At 36.0% G+C, this 26,539-nt stretch overlaps 1 pseudogene; it reads right to left on the reverse strand.

Annotated features, from left to right (window-relative positions):
- Positions 1 to 3,138: 3,138 nt before the first annotated feature.
- On the reverse strand, positions 3,139 to 25,757 carry LOC113060308 (disheveled-associated activator of morphogenesis 1-like; annotated as a pseudogene).
- Positions 25,758 to 26,539: the final 782 nt, after the last annotated feature.

Consider the following 26,539-nt stretch of genomic DNA (forward strand, 5'->3'; position numbering starts at 1 on the left):
TATATATATATATATATATATATATATATATATATATATATATATATATATATATATATATATATATATATTACATTTAATTTAATTTATGCATTTAGCAGGCACTTTTATCCAAAGCGACTTACAGTGCATTCAGCCTAACATTTTTTTGCCTAAAATGTGTTCCCTGGGAATCAAACCCACATCATTTTGCTGCTAACGCAATGCTGAGCCCCAGGAACACATTTATTTATTTATTTTTCATAATTATGTTATTGTATGTATGTATGTGTATATATATATATAACAATTATTTCATTGGGGGTAAAGATGCTATTTTATTACAGCATTTTCATTTAGCTGCAATTAAAAAATCACCTGTAGAACCTCCCTTTATATTTCAGTAAATCATGTGCATTTATATAAATGGAAATAGGCCTACTAATCAAAGTTTCATGTCAGTTCCAAATATTTGATTGCACATTAATTAACAGCATTATTATGTTATATAATGTTTAAAAAACAACATTATTTTGCCTGTTTTTAAAGCTGAAGTATATGTAGGCTAATTTCTGTCACTAGTGTCACCTAGCAAACTTTAAAAGTGACACTTTACGAAGAAACAGATAAAACCCGCACACAACTCATGCTACCAGTCGAGTCGGTATTATAGTGTACAGGCGACTATTTTGAGAATGAAACAAAAATCTCATGTTTTTATGGTGCCAATTTACATATACTCAAGAATGTTCTGAAGAGTGATCAGATGAATTGCAAATAAGTCCCTCTTCGCCATAAAAAATGAATTTAATCTAAAAAATATTTCCACTGCATTTCAGCCTTGCCACAAAAGGATCAGCTGACATCATGTCAGTGATTCTCTCATTAACACAGGTGAAAGTGTTGATGAGGACATGGCTAGAGATCCCACTGTCATGCTGATTGAGTTAGAAAAACAGACTGGAAGCTTTAAAAGGAGGTTGGTGCTTGAAATCATTGTTCTTCCTATGTTAACTATGATCACCTGCAAGAAAACACATGCTGTTAGCATTGCTTTGCTTAAAAAGTGATTCACACACAAGGATAATGCTGCTAGTAAGATTGCACCTAAATTAATCATTTATCAGATCATCGAGAACGTCAAGAAGAGAGGTTCATCAGCTATAAAGAAGACTTCAGGGTGCCTGAGAAAGTCCAGCAAGTGCCAGGACCATCTCCTAAAGTAGATTCAGCTGCGGGATCAGGGTACCAGCAGTGCAGAGTTTGCTCAGGATTCAGGAATGGCAGCAGGCAGGTGTCAGAGCATCTGCATGCACAGTGAGGCCAAGACTTTTGGAGGATGGCCTGGTGTCAAGAATATGGAAGAATCAGCCGCCATCAATCAGGATGTGGCCCAGAATTTGATTGACAGCATGCCAGGGTGAATTGCAGAAGTCTTGAAAAAAAGTCTTTGACACTTATACAATTTTTGTAATTAAACTTCAATATACCATAATAACATTAGACAAAAAAAATCGAAAAAAGCACTAAAGCAGCAGCAGACTTTGTGAAAATTAATATTTGTGTCATTCTCAAAACTTTTGGCCATGGCTGTAGGATTAGGCTCGCTCCTTACACTGTTAAAACATTACATTCTTCAGCTTTAAACAAGCCTATAAGTAAAAATGTCAAAGTGTGAATGTAAATGAATTTAAGATGCGTTATCATGCATTAGATTAAATATTTATGTAATCTTTTGATATCATCAACCTATATTTGAAACCGAACTCTCCAAGCATGAGTTCATTAGTGTAATGAATCAGCAGATAAAGTGTGTAGACTTGTGTGTGTCTATGTGTGTGTGAAGTGCCAAGATGAAAGTCACTCTTGAGCCTAAAGCAAATGCTTTACAACACTGTGAATGAACCTGAGGGTTTACAGAAATCTCTCACCAAACCATATTCATGCTGTTCATCATCTGTTCTGGGGTGTTAATGCTGTCCAGGAATATTAACAGTGAAACTTACTGATTTGAGAAGATTTTATTACTCTTTAATTGAACAATCGGTAATTTAAGAAATAGGGCTAGAACTTTTTCTTTTCATTGTGAATTGTCTTTGCTTTTAGGTTTACACCCTACACACTTCAGTTTGAAAACACAGGCATTCAGAAACATATAACTGCTATACTGTAATAAAAAGACCTCAAAATCCAACTACATTTACAGAAAACATCAAATAAAATAGGAATGGGGTATAATGTTCTAAACAGCATACATTTCTGACAAATAATTGATCATATTTTTGAGGGGAATCCAATATATTTTCTATCAGATTTTGGAAGATCAACATAAAACATGTAACAAATACAACCAACAAAGCGCCTTAACTGTTGGATGTACTGTAGCATGGTTTACAGAATACAGAAATTAATGTCAGTATTTAACTACTTGGAACAATTTCTATACATTTTTCTATATTTCAGGCCTACACTTTGGAGCATGAATGGATCAAATTCTGAATTTATATGACTGTAGCATCAGACTGCCCTTTATTAGTTTGATGTGATGGGTTAAACCACCATTCATGTTTCTAGATATCTGTGCTTTTTAGTCTTTTATATTTTATAAAAATCAGTTTGGATTGACTTTTTCTGCAAATGTTCATCAGTATTTATATCAGTAGAAGACCAGCCTTAGAGATCTAGAGAGGTATATTGTGTTGATAATCCAATCGAACAAAAGCACAGGGTTTTTGATATGCCAAACCTTCCTTGGAACAGATTCATTTTAGAAACCGTATAAGCAGGCATAAAAGAGACGTATTCATTTTTTTAAACCTGGTTGGTTTCAGTAATAGGAGAGAGATGCATTTTCATATTCAAATACAAAAATTACTCATTTAAAAATATATATATATATCAACTACATTTAAGTTTTCAGACAAGCTATGAAATAAACATTGCCATACGTTGTCTTTGAAAGCAGTTTGCCTGAAATAAAAGTTTGAATATGTTTTAATCCATTTTTGGCTTTATGTTTTATTACTATTCACAAATCACTCTTTGATAATTCAGTTTTAAGGGTAATTATGACTATGAAGCACCTTCTTAACCCTAAATCTTCTTGCAAATCAAAAAAAATTTCAGGTAATGAAACTGAAGACAAGTTAGCAGTCAAACGCCAATGCAATGACCCTCAGGGTTTATTTATTGATTACATATCTCACATCCAGATGAATTCTTAAATAAAGAAAACAAAAAAAATCCTGGCAACAGAAGAAACTATTACAAAGTAATACAATATTACAAAGAACTAGATTTAATGGCATCCGATCAACAGGAAAAATACTATTAGCACATAATAGTAGTAGTGTCAAGGGCTAAGAAAAAAGCCTTGGTCAGAAGAGTTAACAATGGGTATATGTACATATATACAACCTTAAACACAAACAAAAGAAATTACAAGAATATACATGCACGGCAGGTTTTGCATCCACAGTTTTTTTTAATGAATGTTCTTTTTGGTAACTGTCCTTCTGTCGTCTTCTAAAAATATATTTGCAATCAAAGTTTGACCTCAGCATATTTTACTTTTCCACTAAACTTCCTGTCAGTACATTTAATACATGGCATCTGGAGATTTATAATAAACAGTTTAACTTCAATAACGTTTTATACAAAAGGTTGTTTTCTGGATTTTAAACGGTGCATTGTGCTTTAACAGGTCTGGAATGGACAGTTTATTAATAAACAATCGCTTGTGCTCGAGTTACAAATGTAACAAAAGGAAATACTCATTATAAACACATCAATCTCATCATCCAATGAAATACAAGTATCACTGGTTATTACTTGCGTCCCACAATTCAACAAAAATCACTTCTGCTTCCAAAACACTGACATTTAGTGTTTAGCACACCACATATTGCAAAACAAGGCCTGTTCTTGATAGTACACGTTGTACACCAACAATAACTCAACAAAAATGTATGCAGTATCTGAACAGACAGATATAAATGGGGTTTATGGCCAGGCAGGAAAAACGGTGGAAATGGGTGTTTCTGCATTTCAGTTTGTAGCCCTTTCTGCTCATTCTTTCTGTGTTGACTCCTGTCGTCTTCAACACAAACACGGTCACATCTGATTTACAGGTTTAGAAAAGACTAGAAATCTTTAAGAAGTATTTTGGCAGTCAGCACGAAACAGGGCCTGGATATCCTCTCCAGTTCTGAACAGAGGTAGAGCTTGTGCACGCAGGTGTAACGTCTCGGCTCTACCAACAGTTGGCAGCACTCACTCACTCACTCACTCACTCACTCGGCTTCCTCAGAAGTTGAGTTTGGTGATGGGCCTCTCTCTGCTGCTCTCTGCGCTCTGTTTGACGGGACGTTTGCGGTTGTGTTTCATCTTCGATAGGTCTTTGTCGAACACCTCTCCGGATCGGAGTGCAGACACCAGGTCGTCGAATTCTCCATCCTCCTCACAGTTCTCTTTGGCTTTCCGGGCTTTTCTTTCCTTCTCACGTTGTTCCTTGAGCTGTTCACAGACATATTTGTATATGTAAATTTTTTACCTGTTCATTGTGTTGCATGGAGGTGTTTAATTTGTCCAATGGAATGGTAAAGCACTGCCTACTGCATACTACACAGTGTACATAGAAAGATTTTTATTTTCTTTATAACCCCCCTCTCCTTAATTTATTGCATGTTTTTATTTTGATGTATTCTCACTTTTCTGAATGACAAGGATTTTTACTGTTAAATCACAGGAGCGTAAATACGACAAATTATTTATAAAAAAAATAAAATCAGTATATTAGTATGATTTCTGAAAGATGATGTCACACTGAAGACTGGAGTAATGATGCTGAAAATTCAGCTTTGCAATACAGGAATAAATTACATTTTACAATATATATTTCTGAAAATTTCTGAATTTCTTACAATATATATTTTAGAAAAATATATTTCAATTGTAATAAAAGTTTTTGGTCAAATATATGTAGCCTTGTTAAGCATAACAGACTTCTTTCAAAACAAAAACACTGTTAAATTTTACTGAACCCAAATTTACAATAGTACAGAATGCAGCATACAGAATTGATAGATTTTTGTTTAGGGTGTTAGTACAACACCTTTAGAGAGGATCTTGCATGTGCATGTGTTTGGGATGGACACAGTGCATGCTTGTTGATACATTACCTGCGCGTCCATGCGAGCCCTGCGCTCTTCCTCCTCCTTGCGTCGTTGCATCTTCTCATTGTCCTGTTTAGCTTCACTGAAGGCCTGTAGGAACTGATCAAAGATGCCAAAGAACTCATCGGGCTGCATGCGTGTGGCGTCCTCACCAAAGTGCTTCACGGCCTTCTCAAACTGTGTAGAATGAAAGACAAAGACATTAAGGAAGGAGATTCTTTATGTCATGTAATCATTATTTTACGAGGGAATTCTTCAGTCCTTGAACTTGGTTCGATTGGTTCATAATAAACTCCAGGCTGCTCGAGTGTATTAGTGATCTGATCTCCTTACTTACTGTTTAAAGGCTTGGAATACGTTTCTTCTTTTTTTTTCATGGTTTCAAACAAAACATTTTATATTCATGATGCATTTATTTGATCAAAAATCAGTAAAAGTATTATAATGAAATAACTACAATTTTAGATTTTTAATGAAATAATGAAATAACTAAAACATTTTTATTATAATTATAATTTATTCCTCTGATGGAAAGCAGAATTTTTCCGCCATTACTCCAGTGTTACATGATCCTTCAGAAATCATTCTAATATGCCGATTTGCTGCTCAGTAAACATTTCTTATTATTATCAGTGGTGTTCTGCTTAACATTTTTGAAAAAACTGAGATACATTTTCCCCCAGGATTCTTTGATGAATACAGAGTTCAAAAGAACAGAATTTATTTGAAATACAAATCACCCTTCAATGTCACTTTTGATCAATTTAATGCATCCTTGTTGAATAAAAGTATTAATTTCCTTTAAAAAAAAACATACTGACCCCAGCATTTTTACAGTAGTGTATGAATGTATTGCAATGTGAGACAACTTCAGGCCCTCACATTTCGAACTAAGATCAAAGCTTCATCTGCACCTTTGCCAACCCTTTAGAAAAGCAGCTAGATCCCAACATAAAACTCAACCGCTGCGGTAGCATCAAATCCATCCCATGAGCAGCTTCATGAGCAGGATTAGACTGTAAGAACCTGCCTTTGAAACTGATCTGCAGCCTACTGCAGTTAAAGATTACGGTCCATGTTTCCAGCAGTTCCAATGTCCACAAAGACAGAAGCCCAATAAACTCTAGCGAAAGCAGTGATTTAACTTCTACAAGGCCTAGCTAGGTTTGCCAGCATGGAGCGAAAAAATCTGCCATTTCAGATGTTTAACGGTGACTTCAAAGCTGCAGCGGAGCTCTCATATTTAAGCAGCCAGATAGAGTGACAGGCCTCACTATGCTCAAACCTCTCGTAAACCTTTAACATCTATTAGCTTCTCAGGCTCAGTGAACTGTGGTGCACTTTCGTTCTTACCAAATCCTTGGCGTCCTGAAGAGAGTCTTCAACTTCAGAGAAACTGAAACCAGCCACAGTGATGAACTGACTCACAACAGACACAAACTTATCACCGTTGGTCTGAGGCTGACTCTTCTGGTACTCCAGCTCCTGTAGAGAGAGAAACAGACAGGCTGCTATCGAGACACAAGTAATGCAATGACTTAAATACCAGATATTTAGAGTGAATGCCGATTCATCCCAAGAAAACACCTTAGCAATCTAGCAAGGCCTTCAACCTTCAAATCTCAGTTATGAAGTTTTAAAGAGTTGTAATCATAAATTATGTTTTAGCCAATGATGTTGCATGGCTGTTCTATAAATAGATACATTTGTGTGACTGGATGACCTCATAAGCTGTAAAGCTTGTAATTGTAGACGAAATGAGAATGGTGCTTACCGTCTCCACGCTTTTTAGGCCAGTGCGCAGATTGTTAATGTCTTTCTCCAGTTCAGTCATGCTGGGAAAAAAGGAAGAAAAATAAGTTGGAGGGAGAGATAATGAGAGATTAAGTTTCACTGGACAATTTGCGGATCCTTTAATCTCATTTCACATCAAACAGTATCTTCACACAGTGACAGTGGTTTAGCCAAATAGGACTCGTTCCTGGATCAACAACTTTTGTTGGTGCTGGAACAACATTCCTGTCTAACATTTTGCTCATGTTCTAACCCCACCCGAACTATAAACTACCCCTAAAATGAGATGAGAAATGATGGGCTTAAAGCTCTGTTCAAGCTCTCAGCACTAACCGTACCCCTAACATCTGATTTAACATCTGGCTGTTAAAGGAATATTCCGGGTTCAATACACAGTCACGGTTTTTAGGACATGCTTACAAAGCCTGCATTTATTTGAAGAAAAATACAGTAAAAAAAAAGTAATATTGTGAAATATTATAATAACTGTAAAAAGTTCTGTTTTGATATATTTTGTAAAAATTTCACATGATCCTTCAGAAATGTTTTTTTTTTTAAACATAATATATGTCTTTTATATAATTGCCTTTAACAATTTAATGTGTCTTGCTGAATTAAAACTGAAAATAAAAAAATAAATTTGAAAAAAATAAAATAAAAATAAAATAAAATGCAACTCATTACATTGAGGTAACAGCAATTATTTTTAGAAGATTTTATAAGCAAAAACATAATGCTTATGATTTTATAAAAGCACTTTTATTAATTCTTCTGTTAAAACCTATGAATTATTTGAGCTTTACAGCTTTGATATAACTTCACATATAAAAGGACAGTAGATTAATGTTTCATATTAAAATCATGGTAATTTGCATATTGTCTTGTTGGCATACGATTGAGAGAGTATTTCAACATGTACAGAATGACCTCTTTCACTTCTATTTTAAGCTTCTCACTGTAAGCCAAAATGTTGCTTTGTTTCAAGAAAGTGAGGGACCAGTATAAATAAATTTTTGTGCTAATCAAAATTATGCCACAAAGTGGCATCGATTAAGCTTAACTTGTACTAACCTGGAAAATCCTTTAAAAATGTTGTTCCAGGACCGATATTTGCTTTTATTATTGGGTGCAATAGTTGATCGTTTTAGTTGCTTACTTGACTTTGGCTGCTTCTGGGATGTCGTGCAGATCCTCATGAATCAGGCTGACTTTAGGGTACTTCTGCTCAAGAATAGTGATCAGGTAGTGCAGGAGAGTGACGTTCCTGTTGACACACGCACAGCTTGTGTAACTGCATGGCTGGTAGGAGTTTAATATTCAGTACTCATACAAACCAAAGCCCTGTGTTTACTTGTCAATGCTGGACTTGGTGTCAGCGATCTTGTTTAGAGAGGACACTTTGAAGCCAAAGGCATTGCCCCTCTGGCCTTTGTTCATGTAGTTGCCGAAGGCCAGCACCACCTCCAGAAGCTGTCGAAGATTCCTGCTCTGAAGAACCTCTTTAGAGGCTTTACTGAGAGCTGAGAGAGAATTTTTTGTTTAAATTATGCCTACACCTTGCATTATTTCACATAATTGAGAACATTACTGTAGATCATATATGCCAGGATTTACCTTCCACTTTCGGCTTGATTTCTGCTATTCTTTCTGCAAACTTCTTTTTGAAGTATAGAGACTGCATTCTTTGCTGGTAGTGGTTGATTCTGTGGTTTAAAAGGAGAATTGAAATGAAACCCCATATATAATAATATCTCATTTACATTATAATATAAATTTATGGACACATTTTGTTGAACTTAAGTTTCGCATGATCTTAAAACGTATAGATTTCTATTTAAATAAGTTTTGTATTTGAAGTACATTTGATTATAAATTGGTGAAAATAGTCAAAATAAGGATTAAAAATGTTTAAGTGACGGACTAGTCATTTATATAAAATAATAATACATATAAAAATTGATTTATAGTAAAGTAGAATATATAACAGATCTTGAAAGAAATCTAACAAGGGGTGTACCCATAATGCATTGCTACAAAACATCTGGAACATTAACAGCCAAATATGTTTCTGTGGTTTTTCATTGTTTTGTTAAAGCATGCCTGTTCATGAGACACGAGTCCTGTTCACCATATTCAAATAATAAAAAAATAGTCCAATAACACCTGCAACTTGTTTATTTTTTTTTATTAATAAAGCTGCCATTACGTCATTGCTTTAATATTTATGTCTTTGTTGGCTGACATTCCAGAGGTTAATGACAATGTACAATGAAGAGGTCAAAAAAAAAAAAAAAATGACGACATGTTTCCAGCCCTGTTTCAGACAATTTCAGGCTTCATGCCAAACTGAGGAAAACCAAATTTGGTAACTGAAGTCATGATTTATAGCATGAGACTAGCCAGACCGAGATAAGAACGTCATTCTGTTAAACGGTTTCCTTTCCACATACTGACCTCTACACCACCTTGAGCTTTTGTGCAGACACACCATTTAGAAGATATAGTGTGTTTTGATGGCTCTGTCCAGTCTGATGAACATTATCTCTATTTATTATGTCCAAATACTAAGTGGCTTTTCATGACCTAAATTAATCTCTACCTGCTCATCTCATAAAGGAAGCGATCCGCCTTCGCCATCCGCTCCAGCTCATGTTTGTGTTCCTCCAGAAGGTCCACATCACTTTTTTCTGGCACGAACTTTAACAGCTGCAAGGGAAGAAAGCAAGCATACTCGTGACTAAATTGGGCCAACCAATCAGAAATCGTTTTTAAAGTAAAGTCTTAAAGGTACAGAAACGAAATAGCCTGTTTACTCATAAAATAAACTGTAAAGATAAATGAAAAAAAATTACAATTAAGCACATTCTAATACTTTTAGGCAATGCTAAGGGAATGTGGCCCCATAAAACACATTAAGGGTTCACATATACTCGTCACACTACAGTAACTGTTTGATTGCTGTTAAGATTAAAACAACAGCAATCAGAAGACTAATAAAACCTGATTGTCATTATATTGCTTTTGGAGTCCATTTGGAAAATGTTACAACTTGCTGCTCTTATTTGGTGATTTGCTTTAAGGTTTAAACAGGATGAGGTATACAAAGCTGCATTTTATTACCAATAAAGTTACATGGCTAGATCAGGTTTTAATTACAAAAAGCCACTAGTGTGCTTCACTCGCAGGATACACACAACAGACGTTATTCAGGCATGTGAAAAGCTGGTACACTATCAAAAGTTTTTGGTATGTTTTATATTTTTGCAAAGTACAGCAGATATATCACCATCAATCAGAATGACAAAAGTGCAAGGTGTCTTGTCAAAACTGCTTCTGCAAAACAATATTTGCATGCTGGCTTGGACTGTCAGGCTTACGTAATTAAACCAGAGCCCTGTGCAGACGCTGTATCAGCTAATCACAGTTCTGAAATGTTTGACGTCAATCCAGTGCAGTAAAACAGGTTTGTTTTGGACATAAGCCACCCGGAGTTATGAGTCAAAGTGTGAGCTAAGTGATGGAGTATGTGGTGATGCATCTCACCTGCTCCAGCATATCCTTGGGTAGGTCTTCTTGCTCATCCATGGTCAGTAATGCTCTCTTGATCTCCTCGTTGGAGAGTTTTAATCTGCAAAATGAAGATTTGAGTGAATAGAACAAAGAAATACCCTGGTCATACTTCCATATCTTTTTTGGTTCTTTAGATTTTGGGGAGATATGACAATTATCTTGAGATTCGCCATTTTGATATCTGATTGTACTTAGCTCTAAAAGAGATGACATAAATAAATTTTAAAAATAAATAATAATAAATACAATTAATTAATAAACCAAAAATAAAAGCAAATGTAAAATAATAATAAACCAAATACGTAAAACCAAAATAAATCAATAAATGAGTAAAACCTAAATAAATAAATACATACAGTATGCACAAAAAACATGAAGTTTTGAAATAACTGAACTAATGATCTTTGGTGCAGTAAATGTTTAAACTTGCTGAATTCCAGGCTTTATTAACAGCTGTGCAATTGAATCAAACACACACAGTGAGTCTATGGGAGAGATCACAGACATCTCTGTTTATTGCCACTGCTATGGCGATGTGTGATGCAACAGGAAAAAAATCCTGGCTGGGATCGTCTCATGAATAAAACGCTTGGCTGCAATTGTGTTTTAAACACATCGTCAACCATTAACAAAATGGCTTAAGTAAACAAAGAATTGTTCTAAATTGAGTCATGCAGCAAAGGTTTATTACTGTGAATGAATCTTAAATGGTCAAAGATGGTGGCTGTGGGTTCCAAGCTACAGACTCACTTGGAGAGAAGGATGTTGCAGTTTTGTGCACGCCGTCCATCGACGACAGACAATTCTCGGACCTTTTTAGAAGTGACAGTGTCATCCTCTGATTCTTTCTGCAAAGAATGCATTGAAGGTCAATATCGCATTAAAATGAGGAGCAAAAACTATGAGAGAGCAAGCTAATGTTGATTTCACACTTGAGGTTTGTGAAATGGTCCAAGAAGTTGGGGTAATTGTCAGGTCTGATAGTTAAAAACTAAAACTTTTGCAGGTTCAGAACATCATAACAGTTTAAAAAGCAGAATCACATTCATGAGAAACAATCAAATGCTGATTTGGACCCAATGTGAAAACATCATGAAACCTACGTCTAAAATGTCAAATCCAAACAGAGTCATTTTTCAAACAGAGGACAACATGCTCATGACACAACCAGACATCCACAACTGAGGCTGAAAATCTTCATCTTTTCCTCTTTAGTGCCAGCTGCGAAGCAGACAGCAAGAAATTGCGTGTTTAGACAATGTCACGCCGGGCTTTATTTGGACGAGGAAGAGGGAGAAATGAGTGGAAGGGAATCTGTCCAAGAACAGGGGGATATTTGTTTTTTAGCTGGTAGAAATCTGTCTCCTTCAACTTAGCATAAACTCCAGATGCATGCAAACCAACTGCATGCCTCGTAACCAACTTGGCTAATTATGAACAGAGGCATCTTGAAATGTACGCTAATAAACTGAAATAGGTCATTTGGTTCATTGTGTTTTAAGCTATGCTACAATAGGCAACAATTTGGTGATTACATAAAAAGTACAATGCTGGTACCATGGTACTGTGCTAGTATCAGTAGATGGTTCTTTGATACATACCAAGGTACTTATTGAATATGATACTTACTATTTGATTTTAGGGTGAAATGAGAACAAGACATTTATTTGTGAGATTCACCCATTCATATGGCACTGCAACAATGTACTTCAAAGAATACCAACATGTCTGAAAAACATGGCAGTACCTTGGTATCATCACCAAACTAAAAAGGTCCAAAGACCACTTACCTGTCTAAAGTTATTCAACAGAAAGTCCTTAATGGCAAGCAGTAAGCAGGAAAGTTAGTTAGATCAGGAAATATATAAAAGGGAAGGAGTAAACATCATGCAGGTAAAAACAGCGATAGAATGCAGAGGGATGGATAGAAACTGTCGGATACTGCAGAATTACTCATAGAATAAATTTGGAAAAATGTGTGAGATGTTTAGAATAAAGAAGCAGACATGCGAGAATTCTCATCATTCCTATACGTTACTAATAAGTCACCTGCTGTCTCTGGTAAGCAGAGAATGTTTTCTCAATGTCCTCCAAGTCCAATTGTTTGAAAACGTTGATGTCGTCCAGGTCCAGCCACACGGTCCCTTCCAGTTTATTCTGCGATACAGAGATGAATAGTGAATAATATGAATACACTACAGTTAAAAATATAAATGTAATTGAATAGAATAAAAATGCTTTAAAAACTTTTAATTCATCAAATTGCAGGTTAATTATAATAAAAAATAAAGGTTTATAAAACATATGTATATATATATATATATATATATGTGTGTGTAAGAATTATTTTGATTATTAATATTTATCAAAAATAATTATTTATTAAACATTGGTATCTTTTACAACATTTTTGCTGCTATAGTTTTACTGTTCTGCTTCATATCTTACAATGGTAAAAAAAAAAAAAAAAAATGGCCAATGGCTCCTAATAAACTGTACAAACTCACTTCACTGAGTTTGGTCCAGTTGAAAGACTTGAGTGGATTGGACGGCTGAGGGATGTTCTTTTTCTTCAGCATGGAGCCCAGAAGTCCTCCAGGCAGAGGAGGAGCACCAAAGCCGGGCAGGCCTGGGGGAGGTGGTGGTCCGCCTGGGGGAGGGGGCGGTGGCGGTGGTGCTCCACCTGGAGGTGGTGGAGGAGGAATGCTAGCCAGACCTGGTGGTGGAGGTGGGATGCTACCAGGGGCCAACGGGACGAGTGGGGGGCCTCCTGGGACAGTTGTCCTCTAAAAATAACAAAAAAACAAGACACAATAGGAATGTGAGGCAAAAGTGTGAAGCAAAAACAATGGAAACCACATTTTGGTCTGTTCCAAACCCCTTTTGACAACGAGTTCGCAGACTTCACACTAGGCTGATTCAATTATGCTGCCACAAACAAACAAGCACTACTGGAACTACCATTATTATTTTGAATGTGATATTTCCCAGTATTACAGCATTATGAAATATATATATATATATATATATATACACACACACAAGATGGTCTGATCACCCGGACTTGCCAAGCTAGGGTTACGCTGTATTATCTGGTTTTCTTTTATGACAGATCAGCCAACTAAGAAGCTAAAAAACAGACTAGCTAACTATCATAGGCTGTTTTAAGCTTCTTTTTTTCCGGCAAGGAGCGGAGTGCTCATACTAGTTCAATCACTTATCACTTCTGAGTTTTCATTTCAGTTAGGTTGCTGTAGACAGAAAACAATTCACTGGGTTTTGAAAGAGGCACATTGTGCATATGTAACATACATTACTCATCTCGTGTAACTGGGCAGAAAGGTCAGCAACTTGCTGCTTAACATGTTTATGTTCGCTGCTTTCCTTTTCCAGCTTCTCTTTCATCTTATTGAGAGTTTGCATCATTTCTTCTTTCTCTTGGGCTTTTGCATCACACTCCCTTTCTTTCTTTTCCAGCTTCTGCTGAAGTTCATTATGTTCTAAGATTCAAGCCAGAGAAAACAAAGAAAAAAGTTGAAATCAAAATGCACAAACGGTTGAGTATTTGACAACAGCAGCAATGTCATCGCTGATTCCCATGCTGATGAAGGGCACATGTAAACACATTCAAGGCCTCCTGAGAGTAAACAGTCACTTAAATCAATATACGGCTCATAGAGGGGTCATGTACCTTTTCTCATTTTTTCCGCTTGCTCTTTCCATTGTTTTACTTCGTTCTCGTTTACCAACCTGTAAAATCAAACAGGAGAACAGTATTAGGTGCTTCATTAGTATAAAAAAAAAAAAAAAACTTCTATGACTTAATTTTTCAGCAGAAAACAAAAAGGAAAAATGTGTGTTCCTCACAACAAAGTCATACAGTTTTGGAACAACATTGGACAGAGTAAAAGATCACTATTTTCATTTTTGGGTGAACTATCATTTTCTATGTGTCCCTAAACCACAAAACCCATACTTCATAAAAAAAAAAAAAACACATAGATGACTTAATATTAGTCGGGTAGGACCAGCAGGAAACCATGGAACCTCGGTGCAAACCGTTAAGCGATCAGAGATAGCCCTGTCGCCTTAATATGAGAGTCAAAATTCAGCTCTATAACTTTTGATCAAACCACCAAATGTTTTCCATATGCATTCTGCATATTTGTTTTTATTTGACTGAAACTGTCTCAGACCGTCTCTAAGCTTTGTTTGAACTAGAGTGAAGTTGTGTCTCAGTTCTAATTAATCCCATACAGAAAAATGACACAAAGATGTGTTTATTTTAACTCTTGTAACACCAAAAGGAAGCAACCTTCAGTCTGTACACACAGTTCTGCGATTGTCATGTTCAATCCTATTCTGCATGGGTCTTGGTTTCCAAACATAAAACAATTAAATCTACGGTCTGGTGCTTTCCTAAAATGTGATTAGACACAGGTGAATGGGTTGCTTGGTGACTTTGGATCTGGATTATGGATTTGGGATTATATTTTTCGGAGCTAAATTACTTAAATAAATAAAAAATGAAATGACAGACAGTTTTGGAGAGTATTAAAAGCTCAGGATATTAATAACTGTGAAGAAATGAGGACAACAGGGGACACTTTTGTTAAATGTTATGACACAAGCTGGTCTAATCTCTCACTCACATTCGCACTACGTTCTTCACGTCGAAGTTCTCAAGGGGAGCCACATCCGGGTCATGACCCTTGTCGTTCTGTAGGACAATCTGCTGGACAATTCGATCGAGGAGGAGCCAGTACTGCACAGTATTTCCATTTCTTTTGTCTGAGCAAAGAGCAAAGATGATGGTAAACACTTCCAAACATACAAAATGTTCACTATAATGATTGATATAATGCATGCCATAAAATATATATATATATATAGTTTTTGATAGAAATCACTCATGCTCACCAAAGCTGCATTTATTTGATAAAAAATATTGTAGAATATCATTATAATATAATATAATATATATAATATAATATAATATAATATAAATAATATAATATATAATATAATATAATATAATTTTAATTATATTATAAAATGTAATTTAAAATATACTATGGTAAACCTGAATTTTCAGCATCATTACTCAAGTCTTCAGTGTCATATGATCTTTCACAAATCATTATAATATGCTGAATTGGTGCTCAAAACAATCGTATTTTTATCAATGGTGAAAATAGTTTAATTACTTAATATTTTTCTGAAAACTATTTTTTTCAAGATTCATTGATAAACAAAGTTTAAAAGAACTGCATTTATTTGAAATATAAATATTTTGTATACATGTCTTTACTGTTATCAATTTAATGGATTGTTTCTGAATAATAAATAAAAAATATCTTACTGAACCTAAACTTTCAAATGTTAAATGTACAATGAAATTTAATGTTGACTAAAATTAATTTACAACAATTAATTTTTCACTAAAAATGGTATTTGTTACAAAAGAATTTAAATAAAAAGGTATTACCATGGCACAAGGAAATAAAAAACATTGAAGATGTCCAAAACACATAGTATTACTGTAGTGCCGTGTTTTATTTACATGTATTGTTTTTAATTCTTTAGTGGCTCTAGTTCTGATGAGGTAATATTATGACGTCTGTTTGTTCACACTGTTATGGAGGTGTCAGGGGAAGTGTCATCACTCACAAGGCATATGAAGACAGTGCTGTAAGACGGATATAAAGTGTGGAAAGGCGTCTGTGTGGTTTATCCTCTTCCGGATGAGCTCAAACACCTGAGTAGCACTTTTAGTGTCTATATGAACCTGAACCAAGCAAACAGACAATGAAATCACTACTGAAAAAAAAAACTCTGTATTTAGAAGCAAATTAAGACAGCAAGTGTACATTTTCAAACCGCTTGGCGAGGGCTAATTCATCTTCATTCCGCAGCATCTCAAAGAAGTCCAAATGCCTGAAGAGTAATAAAAGACGAATGCATGTTAAGCTCAACAAAACCCGGCCAAGCACTTAAGGATGATGTCTCAAAATACAGCACTTACCGATCTAACGTGGAGTTTTCATGGGACCGTAATTTATCAATCACTGGTTGGATGCCCAGCATTAGAAATTCATACCGCAAATGAATCCTGAACTCCAAACTGGTCTGTAAATGAAACGTTGGAAGTCATGGAGAAACTCTTGGATGATTTGAATCTAATGAGATGCAGATGTAGAGAAAGTAGCACTTACCTCGCCTGCTCCTTGACTGAGGACCGCGTTGATGAAGGACATGATTGCTGTCTTGAGGCTCACCTCATCTCTGTAGCGGCCCGTACTCTTGTCCAAGTCATTTAGAAGGGTCTACGTGAAAACCGAGAAGATGGGGAGAACGAATGAGAACAACAAAGGAGGAAAATCTTCTTAATATTTAAATCATAAGTCTCAATTGCCTTATTTGTGATACAAAAACAGAATGAATTTTTTTGTGTAAATCGTTGCACTCAATTTAAAGGAACAATTTATGGACAATTGGTTTCATGAATGATTTACGTTTAAAGAATGAGGCCCAATGTGGCCCATCAAGTCTTGAATTTTCTGCCCACCTGAAATCGCGTACGTTCCCAGGCGAACTTCTGATAGTGCAACATGGCTTCCAGGATTTTCTTGTGTCCTCCGGGCACCAAACAAACAGCACCCATGATCTCCAGAACAGCCACTTTGGTCTTGATGTTCTCGGTGGCCAAGCTCTGAGCGATGATGTTGATGCTTTCTGAATGAGCGAGCACATGGGCACGTCCCTGAGAGTTGTTCATCAGGGCTTTAATGCAGCCGATCAGCGAGGTGTGGATCTGAGATTCGGTGGTCTCGTAGTCCATCGTTTTCAGGAAGTTCAAGATGCACGTCAGTCCATCTTGATCTATGAAGCGTGTCACAAACCTTGAGGGGCACCAAAGTGGTCAGGGCCAAGCAGATGAAAAGACATTTCTACTCAGGTAAGATAATCTTACCTGAATAAACATTTTTACATAATATTTTAAATAATTGAAAGCATTTAAATGCAAAATTTCTGTTTAGGGAGAAAGATTTTGAGATGCACTCATTTATATGGATGCAAAGACTTTACTAAGAAGAGTAAAACTGAATCACTCAAAAGAAAACAGAAATTCAGCAGTAGATCTAATGCTCTGCAAAGACAAATTACTGTATGCACTTATAAATTTAATGAAGCACTTAGTGAAAGAGAGACGCTCCATTTGCACACAGCCATGTGCAAGGGAATGTGCTCAATCAGAGTAATCAAAAAAGAATTATACTGTCATGGAATGACCCCTAGAGTGTGTGTGTGTGTGTGTGTGCTAAAGGCAGTACCTCATGGGCTGTGTGCGGAGAGCAGTTTTCAAGCTCTCTATGGTCTTACTCCTCTCCTCCTCATCCTCCTTCTCCATGGCCAACAGGGACTTCCTCTGGAGGTAATATTTAACGTAGAGGTAAACAATTAAATGGACTGAAACAAAATTTGCCAAGTTTGCCAGTATTGTTAAAGTATTTAATTGCATATAAACTGGAAAAAAATTAACACTAGTATAAATTGTAATAAATTTTTTCTAAATACATATAAAAATATACAAGAGTGCTATAACATGTGAATTAATTTATAGCTTCACCAATTTAGAGCATCAGCGCTCTTTGTCCTATGAAATATTTATATTGTTTACCACTCGATAAACACCTACATCCCCAAAAACTTCCTCAAGGGCAACATATGTGAGTTTAATGACTCCCACTTGACTAAGAGACTTTTTGCCCTTAGGGTAAAGATGGAAATGAGTGTGGTCAGGGCAGTGTTCATTATTTGCTGTCTAGTCTATTAGTCATACTTACAGCAGCCATAGAATTGATCTGATCGATGTAGAATTCAGGCCAGCTGGTCGCCCCCTTATTCTCTTCCTGTTCCTATGGAAAAACGAAAGATTAGCCTGGATACTGAAATCATATAAACACGCACATTTATATAAAAACTGGTAGAAATGTTTAACCAAAAAAAAAAAAAAAAATGAAAATGCACTTGAAAATGTTATGCAAAGACTAATTATTCTAAAACAATATTTATACAGAACAAATATGTTTGATATGTATAAATAGATATAGATAGATAGGTAGGTAAATTGACAATAAATAAAATTATATAGAAAAATAATAGAATGATAGATAGAAAGAACGATACAGCAATGAATAGAAAGTATGAGAGACAGAAAGAACAACAGAACAACAGAACCATAGAACGATAGATAGACAGATAGATAGACAGATAGATAGATAGATAGATAGATAAGAGTAACATAGGCTGATTAATTATTTACAGCACAAAAGTAAACTGGGAGAATTCAGATTTGAAACTGCAAGCATTTGACACACAAACATCACGTAACTGTCCTCCCACCGTCACAGAACTCTTTGTACTGTTTAGTTTCTCAAGCACTTCCACAGTCACAATGTGTGAAAACATAGCTTTATCTAACTATTGGCAATTCCCACAAACTCGCATCCAGCAATCCAAAAGTGCTTGTGAACAGATATTTTAAGTGTGCCAGTGTCCACAGCTGACAGCTTGTTTACATTGCTTCTTGTTTCCTGAAATCAGACACAAGACACTGAGCTTCAGCACTACTCCACTCCTAATGTTGAGTTAAATGCTCTGGTAGAGGGTTAAAATGCTACAGATTAGTCCAAAATTCAGTCTCACAGTAACTGATTCTTTAAAAACTTTTAATACAAAGACTGGGGTTGGGAAACAATACCAGCAGTGTTTTTGTGCTATGCTCAAGTGGCTATAATATAGCAGCTGCTTGCTCTTTTCAGGCTAAGATTGACTTGTGCTGGCCAGGGTAAGTCTGGAATTGGGAATTGGGGTTGTTTGGGCACCACATGAGCCGATAAGTTTCCAAGATTCTTATTTAATAAGTCACAATTGTTTTATAACCACATTTTGCAATTAAACAATTTAACTTAGAGATTAATAAAAAATATGAGCTTGAAACCAAAACGAAGGGTGGGAAAGATCTTATTATACTATATATTATATATGTTGCTTTCGTCAATGAAGATTATGACTAAATGTCGATTGTCAACTAACCTCATGTTAGTTTATCATGTGATAAAAATGAGACGAGATGCAACGTAATTGCTGGGTCATGTAATGATGAACTATAATTAGATGTATAATGCAATATTGTTGATCGAATTAAAACGAGACTAAATGTGGTTATCAAAATAAAAACTTATTCTAAAATGTCTCTTCAATTTCGTTGACCCAAAACTAGACAAAACAAAATGTTCGGCATTGTACTATTCTTTGAAACGACAGGAGTAATTGTCCTCTAAAACCGTCGGGAATCACAGGTGAGAAGAAGTCATTTGCCAGTACAAGTCTTGTGATGAATGAGTTGATGAATTTATAACTTATGTACAAACTTAAAACAATCGTAAACTGTTGGCTGTATTTCACATCAAACACAAGACAACTGTAAGCAAATAGTGTATAATAAATATCTAATTTAAATCGTATTCTATTTTATACAATAAAATTCAAACGTACTTCAAATAAGAAGCCAAAAAACGCAAAAAAAAATGGAGTTTGAATTTACATTAAATTGCTTCTGTTTCACACAAATGTCAGCACAGACATGATAGAATCGCCCTGAAATTGTGCATGTTCGGATGTGGAGCTACGTGGAATGTAAAAAATTCCCTCAAAGCAAACTTCCGGCAACACGCAATGACGTCATATTTTCAACCCAAGCGAACTTGCGGACGCATCGAGTATAAATCGGCCTTGACACAGAGAAGGAGACCGGTGACTGGCCAGCCGGGGTTCGTCTTTGGGAGAAAAATTGCAGATTTCTTATTTATTTATTTTATTTTAATAAATTGTATTTATTTATTTATTTTTTATTTAAATGTATGTGTGTGTACTTCTAGCTTGTTTGGTTGGTAAAATAAATGTTGGAAATTCAAATCAGAGAGTCTTCCGTGTCTGGAATGGATGTATTCTTGAGTTCTATAAAGGTAACAATAATATAATAAGAGAACCTTGTTTGAAATGGGTTTGGATAAAATAACATTTTGGTTTCATCTATACTATTAAGTACTTGTACTATGTTGACTGGGGTAAATAGAATGCCATTACTAAAAAGAGATTAAAATACAATTTTCATTGACAATTTAGAATAAACCTAAAGTTATAAAGTCGAGTTAACTTCTTACAATTCTGACATTTTTTTTCATGAATTGTTAGTTTATATCTTGTAATTTTAATTTACACTCAAAATTGTTTTAAAGAACCACACAGATGGGAAATCAAAAATTACCTGTATTACAGTGTATGATGTAGCTGTCCATCAGTGTAAACAATGTGCAAAGTAATTAAACCAAAAAGTACACGATTTTAAAGTTATTGGCTTCTAAAGTAAGGAGTCGACTCTGAATCGCTGAAACGAGTCGTTATAGATTTCAAATCTTTTGCCCATCTCTATGTACGTCACTAGGAACACTTTGCATAATAATCTCCGCCTACCGTCTTGGAGAAACGGAACTCTCACCTGCCCCACCCCCACACACAGACGCTCTGGTTGGTGTGAGAGCATCATGTTGAGGAGACGTTTGTTTTATTTTCACTGCCAATAATGAAGATCAGAAGAACCATTGGCTAAAATTCATTTCCACCACTATACCAGAGCAGTACAACAAATCCCTTTTGTTGTGTTCACAACATTTCACTGATGACTGCTTTTCTAATCTCGGTGAGTACAGCGGGATTTTCAAAGCGTTTGGCCATAAAAGATGGTTCATTACCAACTTTATTTAGAAAAACGAGCATCTCCGAATCACAACGCGAAGTATGATTATGAAGTTATGTGTGTTTTTTCTCCCGAGCGTCTTATCAGTATGTGTGCTGTCTGCAGCCTTTGTTTGTGCTGATCGTCATGTACAAACACGTCATTAAAATGAAGTGTAACTCCGTGAATACTCAACGAAGAGACATGAGAGAGATATCTATAGAAAGCTTGACATGTCTACTTTAAAACTAAACAAGTGCTGCCGAAAACAGATATTCTGTGATAAAGTAATCCATATGAAAACAACGCCATGTCTGTTTTTCATGTCTCCCTTCGTGACCACGCCCCCGTGCTGAACGCGCTATTCAGATTCAAACTGAAAAGCGCGGCTTGAATACACCCACACAGAAGAAAGCAGCGAGACTGTTCAAGTTTTTTATTTTACTGTTTGCTTCGCGATGAGAGGAATAAGACATAATTCACCCCAAACAGATGCTAACGCATAGTTTACCATGGAGGTGTGTGCGGAACAACCAATCAAACCTGACTATGTTAGTTGACCAATCAGAACACAGTATGCTACCGAAAGGTGGGTTTAAGGAAACTGAATCTTTTGAACAGCTTCGCGCGTACCGTTTGGGATCTCTGAGAATTGAGGTAATTTTAAAATGATATTTTGACAAAATGACAATGTTTTTTAACCTTGGATGGATTTAAACCTAATGTACAGGACTTATAAACAGTGATAGGAAGCTTAGAATTTTCATCTTGCTGGCTCTTTAACATCTCCCAATTGTGACCCAATTTTGTATCTCACAATTTCAATTCATAAATGCAAGATGCAAATGCAAGAAATAAAGTCAGAATACACTTGGAATTGTCAGTAAAAAGTCAAAATTGCGAGAAAGTAAGAATTGCAAGATTATATCTCACAATTTAGACTTTTTTTCTGAAATGAAAAAAGTGTGAATTTTGAGAAATAAATTTGCAATTGTGAGAAAAAAGTCAGAATTGTGAAACAAGTCACAAACCTTTAAAATAAAAATTATCCTGTGGTGGAAACTGCCTTCCATAGAAGTAGATTAAACGGCCACAAGACAGACAAAAAAAAACATAAGTATTTTTTTCTGGTGAAAACAAAAGAACACACATTGAAATCTAAACCCCTCTGAATTTCACTGTATGAATAAAAATACAATTTAAAAAAATGTATATCTTCTTTTGTGTTCCATGAAAGAACGAAAGTCATATGTTTGGAGGGACATGAGGGTGTTACTTTTAGCTGAACTATCCTCTTTAGCCAGAAATTTAACTGAAAGTCCATCTCTACCAGTGTATAAGCTTACAAAGCCTTGATCCATCACACAGAACATCAGCATAAATGTTTGCTTTAATATATGAATGAGAATAAACTTCATTCCTAACATCATAATGACTGACAGTAATTATTTTTATTTTTATTTTTTTACAGGACACTAGGTCAGCAGCTGAAGAGCGCCCCCCCTGGTGGGTCGTGACTTGTGACCAGGTAACTGCTCATGCACTCCAGCTGCTGTAGAGAAACCCCAAACCACTGCTGTGTTGTTTGCGCTTTAGTTCCACTGGTGTAAAGGGCTCCCTATAAATGAGGGTTTACAAAGTGTGCCAGTGCAGCCTGGGTTCTGTTACCTCTCACTCCTCAGACTCATATAACACGTATTGTGAAAATAAACCCTTGCACTCAACACCACTTCTCTGTCCCAAAGCCAAGCCTGTGTTAGAGCAGCAGCATTTACTTTAGATCCTTTTTTGGATGTACAGTACGACCGAGATGTGTTCATACATTTACCTGTTCAGTTTCAAACTCTACAGTCAAGTCAGATGAAATGTCTCCACAGGAAACAGAGTTGTTTTAGGAAACTGCTATGTGTGGTCAATGCCAGGCTATATGTTCAGATCTTTCAGAAAATGCAAAACGTATCCGTGCCGGGGAGTCCCTGCCTAGTCTCTTCCAGTTCTAATTTCTTACCTTTTTCTTGCTACAGTAGATGTGCCATTTCTTCTCGCAGGAAGGGCAAACATGGCCTCTCTATGTTTTCTGTGAGATCCAGCTCATCCTGTGGAAGAAGGAGGGAAAAATGTTTTGTCACATTGTATTACCATTAAATGCCTTAAATTTACACTTTAGGTTTCTTATTTGTAATATAATCTAAAATAATATTGTGGTACTGAATATGTATTATATTTATGCAAATAAAAAAATAGGTATTAAATAAATTCATAAATACGTACATTTAGACAGAGACAGACAGAGAGATATAGACAAAAAATATACAAGGAATGTAAAATGTACAAATGAATTAATTAATAATTAATGAAAAACAAACAACAAACTGATATTCGATTTGGCAGTGACAACACAAACAGGCATCCTATCCAGTCAGCAAAAAGACCTGACAAAACCAACATGACTTAAATTCTGGCATCAGCCTCTGGATATCACTGACCCTCAGGCGGGGGTTAATTTCCCACAATCATGTGAGAGATAGAGTGTCCTTGTTTCTTCATGGCCAACAAAACATTTAGTCATGTAAACCATCAATTAATGCCTGTACAATCCTGTGACCTCCGTACATTCCCATGATGCAGTTCTGGCCTGAGTTGGTCATATTCAGTCCAGATGTTTGGGCACATGTTTATTAACATCATGTGAAAGGCACATGAGACCACTTTAACAGGCTGCATAAGGAAATAATGAGGATAAAAAGAATGATAAATACAGGCAAATCGTATAATCCAACTAGTATGTACTCATGTATATTAAGCAGAGATTCTGGAGAGAGAACATCATATCCAGACACCACATCTATTGCAGAAGCAGGCAGGTCAAAATCTGATCTTGTCCAGACTGTTATCTCATACTTTCTACCTGTTTATGTCTCTGCAGGAAAACCCTGAACCTGAGATTTTGTTCTGCTATCCTCAACACTCACTAAAAGTCATTTAGATAGAAGCAGCTATCTTTCAACTTCATGAGGACTGCTTTCTCACCCTCCAAACAGACACAAAATCAAAAGCGTGCTAGAAGCATTTTCCTGTTTAATCAAGTCAACATGACACTGATTGATGCCTCAGCTATGGCTCACTATGAATCCTCAAAGACTCAGCAGGGGACAGGCTGCGTATGGACGGAGTCTGGCGCATGGAAGTCATCCATGAGCCCATCTGTGCCAATTGCCTGCTGGTCACGCGCTGGTGGGCATGAGACATACAGACATTCTCCTACTCAATGAGTCTGCAGAGCTAATGAGGGAACATACACTGTCTAACACTCTTTACTGGACCATTAGTAGAGGATACTTGGATTCCCCATATTATGGAGTCCAAGATAAGCACTGATTTACTCCACAAATGGAGGAATGGTAGAGCAAAGCAGTGCTCAACTGAAGAACAAGCATTTTTCTAACTATTCTGATGGGATTTTTTTTTTTTTTTTTTTTATGAAACCACTTAACAGGCTTGATTTGTGATTTTTGGGCATGTGGGCTTGCATCCATATGAACTCTGTATTTTTCTGTCTTAGCAAAAAATGCAATGGAGATAACCCATAATGGAATGAAAGACTGTTTTAATAAGTTATCCTTAACATGCCTACCAATATAATGTTTGACAAAACCAAAGACCAGATTTGACTTTCAAAGTGGCTTGTGTCCAATGATCTACAGAATCAAGCCTCAATAGAAAGTTTAATAAAACACATAAACCAAATTAAAGTTAAACTACAATGAGGTCTCTATCTACCTATCCGTCCATCCACCTACATATATAGCTTAATCATCCATCCAGCCATCCACACACTCAGCCATCTATTCCTCTACCAATCTTTCAACATATCTACCCATCTATCCATTGATCCATCTCCTTATCCATCAATCTACCCACCCTTCCATCCACCTACCATTAGGGCTGGGACGATAAATCAATGCAGAATCCGATTCGTGCATTGATTCTTAGATTTTCAGAATGCATCACGATTCCCTCTGGCACTCTAATCTAAATCCTCTAGAATGCTCATGAAGAAGAGTCCTAAAGAGTGCTTGTGCGTTCAGCTGAGTCATGTAATTTCACTTCATCTTAGAATGCTTTTACGATGCAAGATTAATGTAAAACACAGCCCACTGTGAACACCTTTGTAATTCGCTTCAATCTTTTGAATTTTATGAATGATTATTTTAAATAAATAAAACAAGGGAAGCATATGGAGGTCATGGTACAGCACATACCACCAGTTCAGAGAACATGGCATCCAGTTCCTCGGTGGGGGGCATGGGCAGGGTGGGCTCCATGGCTTGCAGTGTGAAGTTGCTGTCATGGCGGATGCGGTAGGTGATCTCGGGATGGTCGCTCTTCTTTAGACAGCAACAGAGTAATGACAGGCCCCGCCCTCCTCGCTTACGTGGGGGCCATCATGGCCAAAGGCCCAGCCAGTCAAATGTGTCTCACTTTAGCTATGACCCCCTGTCCAAGAAAAAAAGAAACAAGAGAGAAAATGAGAGGGGTGACAAAGGAACAAAAAAAAAAAACACTGGGGATAATTTCTTAGTTCACTGAAAATATGGACGGATATGCTGAGACATAGATCCACACAAAACAACATGGACTGAAAATCATACCTGTCAACCAGGGCTGTCACATATGAGGTGTAATGTATTCAAACTAAAATGTTAATGTATTGAGTATACTCCTGACTAACAGGTTACACTGGACCTCCAACTGAAGACCTGTAGCAATATGCAAAATATCTGTATTGGTGCATAAAATCTCACTGAAATGAATCACAATCAAGGCTTTGGTTATATTTTGCACAGCCACACTAGAATTCATAAGTTTTGGTTATTCATTTATTAAAGAAGTTCCTATTTTTATTCAGCAAGGATAAATTACATTGATCAAAAAACAACAGTAAAAGCTTTTACACTGCTACAAATAAAAATTACAATTAAATGCAGTTCTTTTTAACTTTATATTAATCAAAGAATCTTGAAAAACAGCATCCAATGATAAGAGAATGACAAGAATTGTTTCTTGAGCAACAAATCAGTACATTAGAATGATTTCTGAAGGATCATGTGACACTAAAGAGTAATTACTACTGAAAATTAAAAAGTAAAAAAAATGCCCTCAAGGGAATAAAATACATGTATACGATATATATTTAGAAAACAGTTATTTTAAATTGTAG

This window comes from Carassius auratus, chromosome 42 (assembly GCF_003368295.1).
Source record: "Carassius auratus strain Wakin chromosome 42, ASM336829v1, whole genome shotgun sequence".
NCBI classification, from domain to species: domain Eukaryota; kingdom Metazoa; phylum Chordata; class Actinopteri; order Cypriniformes; family Cyprinidae; genus Carassius; species Carassius auratus.